The sequence below is a fragment of the Carassius auratus genome, chromosome 13 (assembly GCF_003368295.1).
Source record: "Carassius auratus strain Wakin chromosome 13, ASM336829v1, whole genome shotgun sequence".
In the NCBI taxonomy this organism is placed as follows: Eukaryota; Metazoa; Chordata; class Actinopteri; order Cypriniformes; family Cyprinidae; genus Carassius; species Carassius auratus.
The window spans coordinates 8,628,927-8,637,995 of NC_039255.1; the positions used below are offsets into that span (position 1 = coordinate 8,628,927).

A 9,069-nucleotide genomic window follows, 5' to 3' on the forward strand; every position below is an offset into this window, starting at 1 on the left:
AATCAGCGGTAAATTCCATCAGGTGAGTGATTTCACATAGAGCAGTTGTTTCTACAGAGAGCCGTTGTTAACTGACACCCTGTGCAATTCCACGCTTATGACGAGATGCGCATTAATTATGGGCCGATATTTATCGTGCACCCCTACTAAAAACTATAATGATAACTAAGAATTATTGTTATTGCTACTTGATTATTTTAAATGAAAGAGATAATATGAATGAACAGAAGTTAATAATAATAATTATTATTATTATTAAATAGCCTTAACGTGTCTTTTGTTGTGTTGCAGGTCTTTCTTATTGGATTGGTAGTTTCATGCTGTAAAGGCAAGAAATCTGTGATCGAAGGGGAAGTTGATGCAGATGATTCAGATGTCAGTGATGATGAATATGTGCATTAACTTACTTAAGTCCTGTTTTATCTTGGTTTCATTACTAGTCAGAGCTGGAATGAAAAAAAATTGTAAAACAGTTTTTCATATCTTTCGTTCATTGTTCAGAGAGAGAAATACTGACGTTCTTTAAGACTGAATGTGTTATGATGCCAAATAGATTTTGTGACACTAGAGGCATTGTCATATTTAACTGATAGTAGTAGTCTGCTATGCTAACCCGTCTTTACTACTGACCCTTACTACTAACTAAGGGTATATGCATGTCATTTTGCATTGCTGTCTAAAATAATTCAACAAAAAAAGTTTTTCTCTCTAAACAAGACCAAATTTAGTTTAAAGTAAGTTAAAACGGTACAAATCCTTATGCTGATTTATTTATTTACTTTTTTTTTTTTTTTTTTTGCTAGGCATAATGCTCCAGTGTTTCTGATGTGTGCTTTTTTAAATGTTACTTTAATCCCTGAGGTTGAATTCCTGTCATACTGCTTGTGGACACATAGATTTTTACTTTAGAATTATTGGATTGTACTGGCAAGAGAGCTTGCGGAGTTCTAGAGGACTGATGCAAGATTAAGCAATTTCTGTAAAAATTCATTTATCATACAGTATTGGTATGTTTTGTGGTTTTCTGAAATTAACATTTCTCTTGCAAATGTATTAATGCAGGTTTGAGTCATTAATAAAGACTAAAAACAATATCTCAGATTTTAAAATGGATCCAGTTGTTTATTTATACTTAATTATCCTAAGATAATTCAGAAGGTGGATTAATGTTAAATAGATATATGTCGATTTACAGATTTGGAATAATTTATTTTGCCAAAAAAAAAAAAAAAATTATTATTATTCCTACTGAATAGTTGGAGCAGTATAAATCCATTCGAAATAAGCAGTGAACTAATGTCGGGTGCTTCTTTGAAATGAACTGATTAAACCATGCAGCTCGAGTTAGCAGTACAGTAAACAACAGCACGAAATGACTAAATCAAATGTCTAATGACCTAACTTTCCAACATGCTTTGTCAGAAATAGTACCATCATGAGCTTAACTTTGATCATCCAATGCTAAACATCACCGGGAAAAAAAAGAATGAATCACAAACCCTGATTTCAAGAGTGCTGCACACTGTACAATTCAGCCTTAAATCACTTGCACTGAGGACCCCTAAAAGAAGACCCCCTTTATTACTTATTCCAGGACTCATTCTGACTAAATACAGCCTACTTAGCATTATATGCTGAAAGTTTCGATGATCGTTTAATAAGCTGACATGGAGAAGAGCGATACAAAAGTTTTGTGTTTAATATAACTTTGTTTACTCATTGAATTGGATTTAATTCATCTCTGTTCTGTGATAAGATTGTTTGTCTTTATTTAGAGCTGGAATCAATGCAAATGCAAACAGCTGTGTAAAAGTGCTTGTGGATCATCTGTGTTTACCCTCACTGACATTCTCACAGTTAGGAATAAGACTTCTAACTGAACTGAAGAGCAAAGCAGACTGTGCTGCTCCGAGTCGACAGTGCTCACATACTGAGAGCCGCTTGAGTTTGAGCATGCGACTATGTTTGTGTGCTTATCATGTTCTCACCTGGACCAGATGTTCATATGATTCATGGCCCAGGAACACACACCAGCCAGACTCTCCTAACAGATGGTGCAGTCTTTGGAAAGAAAACAACTAATTTTCTCAAGCTTGCTAGTATAATCGACCAAAAAATAGGGATTGGTGACGGTGCAGTTAACTGGTAGGTGCAATATATGAAATTTATTTTTATATACAAGTATACATAAATTGGTGGCCAAAATTTATGAAAAAATTATATTAAATTAGATTGATTTCTGAAGAATCATGATGCAACACTGAAGACTGGCGTAATGGTTACTGAAAATGTAGCTTTAGCATCACATGTATTCAGATAGAAAACATGTATTTAGATATTTGGCTGATGGAAATTCAGCTTCGCATCACATAAATAATATATAAAAAAAAATAAAAATAAAGTAGAAACCATTAATTTATACTTTAATAACATTTCACAAAATTTTTCCCCCTGGATTTTTAATCAAATAAATGCAGCCTTGGTAAACATAAGATACTTTCAAAAACTACAAGTCTTACTGATCCCAAACTTTTGAACAGCAGTGTATATATATGAAATATAAGAATGATGTTAAAGCCATTCAAGCATTTTGAAACATCAAGTGAACTGCTGGAAGACAGGCATCCTTTCTTCTCTTCATTCATCTTTAAATGGAATATATTCTTCCCAATAAAAGGTTCTCTCTCATGCACCAGGGTGTTTTAGACCAAAGATTGAAGGCAGTCTTCTGGATCAAGGGGATTTTCCAAACAATACTTTAAAAGCAGTTCTGCAGCCTCTGACTGATTTACTGTTGAAAGTGACTCAGAGAGAGAGAAAGTGCTGTTAGATTGAAGGTAAAGTTCACAATCACACACTCCCACAGGAGTTCCTGTTTGCTTGTGTTTATACAAAGTGGCTGCATTCATCTGGAGACATCACTCTTTCTGCAGCCTTGCACGATGCATTTAGTCAATAATGCTCGGCTTTAAACCTTCCAATTGATTTAGATATATTCATATCTAAATCTAAATACAGGGTTCTTTAAATATCTGTCAATATTATACACCCAGTTTTTTTTTTTTTAGTTTTTGTGTGTGTGTGTGTGTGTGTGTGTCAACAACAGACAGGGCAGAGAGGAGGATTTCCTTTGCTACTGAAAGAGCATTAGGCGATGGTTCTCTGAGGACAGGCATCCAGCAGAACGATCACTGATGCAATAAAAACACTCCCAAGACAGACTGAAATGTACATCGTACTGAAACATAGACTTTTACTGTTTGCTTCCCTCTGGATTTTTCATTTTAATCAGAACACTTTAGGCTGACAGAAGCATGAAATATTGTTCAGTTTGTTCTGTACTTCTTGGTTTTGTGTGTTTTAGTTCTTTTTTCCTCTTTTTTTTATTTTTTTTTTAGATGAATGTTCATGAATTGTCTTTTTAGTTTATTTTTAGTATTCTAGTAAGTAGTCAGCATTTTGGTAATTATCTTAAAGCTGTTTAAATATTTAATATTCTAAAACTAATTATGCATAAACTATTCCAATTTAATATACCTTATATTGAAATATAAATAATACATATTAAAATATGTAAAAATAACAGAGTATATAAATATACACACTACCCTTCAAAAGTTTCAAGAGTGCATTCAGTTAATCGACAGTAAAGGCATTTACAATGTGTAAAAAAATAACATTTATTTGAAATGCTGTTGTTTTACACTAACTTTGTATTATGAAAATATATGAGTATTTTAATACATAATGCATATATAATATACAGTATAAAATAAATTTATTTAATCACCCCCGCAACCAATCATAGACAAAAACATATACATATATATATATATATATATATATATATATATATATATATATATATATATATATATATATATAGGTTTTTTAATTTTGTTTTAAAATACATGCTGTTTTTTTTTCATCCAAAAACCCTGGAAAATGTATTACAACAGTATACACAAATTATTAATAATATCAAGAGGTAGAAGTTTCTTCAGCAGCAAATTAGCATATTAAAATGATTTCTGGAAGATCATGTGGCACGTCCTGATTTTGCCAAGTTCGATGTGTTCCTAGGTCAACATATTTTGTTGACCCTGGAACAACATTTTACTCCAAAAATATATTCTTAACCATATCCCTACACCTAAACCTAACCTTAACCATGAGTAATCCCTAAAATCAGAGGATATGATAGATGAATGACACTGATGTACAAGCACCAAACACTGATTTTAAGCGTAAATTTCACAAAATCTATAAACTGGTTCTTCAAATCTGATTGGTTAATCACAATGTTGTTCCAGGGTCAACAACGATGTTGTCCCAGAAACATGTCTCACTTGGTAAAATCAGGTTCTGCGATCATGTGACACTGAAGACTGGTGTAATGATGGTGAAAAAAAGTTAGCTTTACCATCACAGGAATAAATTACATTTTTAAATACTGTATAAAAGTTATAAACGTTTTTTTTTTTTACTTTTGCAGCCTTAGTGACAATAAAAAAAAAAAAAAAAATTACCCACCTCAAACTTTTGAAAGGTAATGTAAAGCAGCTCTCTTTAAGTTTAACCTACTTACACAAAGGTACCAATATAAGTGTAGTCTGATATGATACTGATACTAATACTAGGTGTGCTATTTTAGTCTGTGTGGGTGTATCTGCACAGAGGAAATGGTGTGTATCATAAGCACAGCTTGTATGTTTGGACATGTTGTTTAATTGAGGCCAGACCTCAGGGAGGATGTGGAAGTAAGCATTCAGTGCTGTAGTAATGTGCCTGTTTGTGTTGGTGCTTCGCTCTCGGCTCTATCGACATGTTAACCTCTCTGCCCTTTTTCCAATGGGAGTCGCTACAAACACTCCCATTGAAAAAGATTTGAGTCTGTCTAGTCGAGCTGTTTCAGCACAAACTGATAGTTACAAAGGGACTTCCCTCTAACATCTCTGCCCTGCTCCTTCTCTTTATGGATGCTGAAAGTCTCATGAAGGCTCAGACTTTACGGTTAAACATTTGGCTGTATCAAGTGTGTGATAGATTAATGCCATTCCAAAACCATACAACTTTCTTAAGGTTCAAAGCTTAATAGTAATAATTTTTTTAATACAATTCCCATATTTTTTTCTTAACTATTATATATATATATATATATATATTAGGGCTGTCAAAAATAGCGCGTTAACGGTGTTAATTAGTTGTTTGTCGTTAATTACGTCAAATTTTTTAACGCATTTCACGCATGCGCAGTGTGACAAATTATTCAGGTTAGGAAAGTCTCATCGATCTCTGAATTCTCAAGATAGTAAAAAACAGCGGCGAGAGCCGCGACGAAAACACCGAAGAAGTTTAAGGTGTTTTACCCCATTTACTCTCAAATACATTCATGCCAAGCTCGATAAACAGAGACGACTTTGGTAGTTGATACGCTGGAGCTTCTTCTTCCTGTTATAGCAGTGATCCTCAAATCTGGCTCGTGAGTTTCCTGCAGATTTTAGCGCAGACTCCAATTAAACACACCTGCCTGTGATTTACTAATGATCCTAAAGACTCTGATTAGCAAACTCATGCGTGTTTGATTAGGGTTAGAGCTAAACTTCGCAGGAAAGTGGATCTCGCGAGCCAGATTTGAGGATCACTGTGTTATAGCGTCCTGTGTTTCACACTGCGCATGCGCAAAACGCCTGCATGCAATGCAGCGAAAATTACAGCTGTTTGGGAAAGCATATGCATTTTTACTTGGTTTTACTGGCACTTGAAGCCTTCAGAACGTGAAATTATCGATCATAAAGTATTGTGGCAGAGCAAATGAACACCTCCCAAAAACAAGAGTGCCCAGAGTGCTGCTTATGTGATTGTGGCGCATGTTTGTGTTTCTGAGTTCATTCTTTCGAGTTTCTCTATCCATAATTTCATAGATATGTGGCTATATTTAACCACTGGTTCACCTAAAACTCTTACACTATCTGTAGTTAAATGGCATGGTTTGATATAGTGCTCAGGTAAATTTGATCTAAGTAAATGTTAAACTTTTGAAATTCAGATAAAAAGAACCACATGATGAAACAATACATGAAAATTATGTATCTGTGTCCTGTTATTTATCTTTTGGTATGCATTTCAGAAAAAAAATGGTTAGGATTCAGGTGTAGTTGCAAATAGTGATTAATCATGATTAATCCACTGAAAATTCTGATTAATTTGATTAAAAATTGTAATCATTTGTCAGCCCTAATATTGCAAAAGAATGAATAAATAAATATCACAATGCCAGTCAGCCCCCCAAATATATCATGCAGATCTAAAAGGAAGTATGAATGATTAACATATAAGGTTAATCACTGCTATAATTGTCCCCTTTGTCACACCGACCTGATCCTTTCACTTTTTGACCATTTCTTGAAATAGCAGTAGCCCATCTTGAGCAGAAATACCCATCCTTGTGGGGACGACAATTACTTGGTCAGAGGTCAAAGAATAGAAACTGGTAGTTGCTGTGTGATGTCCTGTGCCATTATGAGCACTGTTAAACTGTGTCCATAAGGAGCTGCTGGCAGCTGGGGACTCATACAGCTGAATAAAACACAAGCTCATCCTACAGGGAGCCATTAGCAGAGGCCTCTACTTCAAAGCAATTAGAGAACGTCTCGGGACTTGCAGTGTTTATTGAAACAATTGAATGTCCCCTAACTACAGTATGTACTTCAGTAGAGTAATAAATGTTCATGCCCTCATAGCTGACTGTATCATAGGACACTTGGCTTATAAAAGAAAGAGTGTTTAGCTTTTTAGATTTCAGCTTTACAAGCAAAAATGTGTTAGGTCAGATTAATTTGCATGAATCGGTTCGTATATAACATTATATCATATATTCCATGGTTTATTCTCCATGCAATGATTTACTCTGGTAATTCTACATTCCTGCCAGGGTTCAAGCTATTATAAATGTACGATTAAGCCTAAGATGTCATGTATTGTATGCAAAGTATAGTATCCAATTTTTCATTGATCTTCATATACAGTGATCCCCAAAATGTCACACTAAAATTTTTGCTATATTTCTTCAAAATAAATGCTTCTTGGTTTGTTACTTTATCTATACAATTACATGAATATCTTTTAACAATTGCAAATGTTATCTATAACTGCACATGCCGCTGTCCATGGTGCTGAAACCACACCTACCCAAATAAATACTAAATATAGCTTACAAGTTAGACAATTTGTTTAAAATACAATAATACAATAAAAAAATTTCTCCTTGAGAAAATCTAATGCATTAAATCATATGACAAACAGCACGATTAAGATGAAACAAGGAAACTGTTACAATAATTTATGAAAATATTTAATGCTTGACCATGTACATTATGAATACCTTTATAATGCATTGTACACAAAGTCTTAAAGCAAAGTGTTACCATGATTTCTTACTATGACCAAGCTTAAGAGTTAATTTCCATGGACTCTGGAATATGTGACACAAAAACAATCATAAAATAGCAGCAGATCCTCCATAAGAAAATCTTTATGTGTTCACACTGACAGCAGTCCCTTCTGATCATGAATGGAAGTTGAGTACAAGTGAGAATACAGTCTGTGTTGACATACGCTTCAATTCCCTCTCCTGCACGTCTGTCAGAGATGAGTCTGATCCACCTCTCCATGTGTCCCCTGCTGGACTTACAAGCACCCACGAGGGCACACTCACTGTGTGTGTGCTGAATTTCATCTGCCGTGATTTCCCGCCGGCCTGTAATGTGATGGATTTGACGTTTTGATTTGCACATAGAAGAACAGAGGAGGACAAAGGTATTTTCATTTTAAGCCGTGGAGATCGGAAAACAGGGCCTGGGATCCATTGCTTGTGTGTCATCATGTTTGGTCGCTGTCATAATAGGCTTTATTATTTTTAATACGGTGACATCTCCAGTCAATGTCAAGACTACCTGCCTCTTCCTCTACATCTCATTACAGTGTTTTCTAACCTCGGAGGTCAACATTTGTGCACTAATGAAAGCTTTGTCTGTTAATATGCATCATTAGTTTGCAATCTTCTCCAAAGTTAAACTAAGAATCACTTTACATGAGCATGTCAAGTTGTTTTTCAGGCTGTCCGCTGTGTTTGAGACAACTAACAAATTCATTCTTAATTACTTTAAATAAGTTCTTGAGTGTCATCCAAACTTCACAAAGTTCAGTTTTCTGTCCTATTAGTGTGAAGATTTTGGCTCATATTTAACAAAAACCCACCATTCTCAACAAAGTAAGATACTTTATAAGACCAATAAAAAAAATTTTTGTGAATTGTTGGCCTTCTGGAAGGTTAGTTCATTTACTGTACATGTACTCAATATTTGGTAGGGGCTGCTTCTGTATTAATTACTGCCTCTATTCGGTGTGGCATGGAGGTGATCAGTTTGTGGGACTGCTGAGGTGGTATGGAAGCCTAAGTTTCTTTGACAGTGGCCTTCAGCTCATCTGCATTTTTGGTCTCGTTTCTCATTTGCCTCTTGACAATAGCCCATAGATTCAGGTCTGGTGAGTTTGCTGGCCAGTCAAGCACACCACACCAAATTTTGGTGCTTTTGCCAGAGCGGGCAGGTGCCAAATCCTGCTGAAAAATGAAATCAGCATTTTCAAAAAGCTGGTCAGCAGAAGGTGCATGAAGTGCTCCAAAATTTCTTGGTAAACGGGTGCAGTCACTTTTCTTTTCAAAAAACACAATGGACCAACACCAGTAGAAGACATTGCACCCCAAATCATCACAGACTGTGCAAACTTAACACTGGACTTAAAGCTTCTCCACCCTTCCTCCAGACTCTAGGACCTTGGTTTCCAAATGTAATACAAAACTTGCTCTCATCTGAAAAGAGGACTTTAGACCACTGGGCGATAGTCCAGTTCTTCTTCTCCTTAGACCAGGTAAGACACCTCTGACGTTGTTTGTGGTTTAGCAAATCCCTTGACACATCTGTGTGTAGTGGCTTTTGAGGCCTTGAACCCAGCCTCAGTCCATTCCTTGTGAAGTTCACGCAAATTCTTGAATCAATTTTGCTTGAC

The 9,069-nt window shown here is 35.3% G+C and overlaps 1 pseudogene; it reads left to right on the top strand.

The window, feature by feature from the left end:
• Window positions 1-1,113, top strand: part of LOC113112524 (probable lysosomal cobalamin transporter) — a 67,830-nt pseudogene extending 66,717 nt beyond the window's left edge.
• The last annotated feature ends 7,956 nt before the right edge of the window (window positions 1,114-9,069 follow it).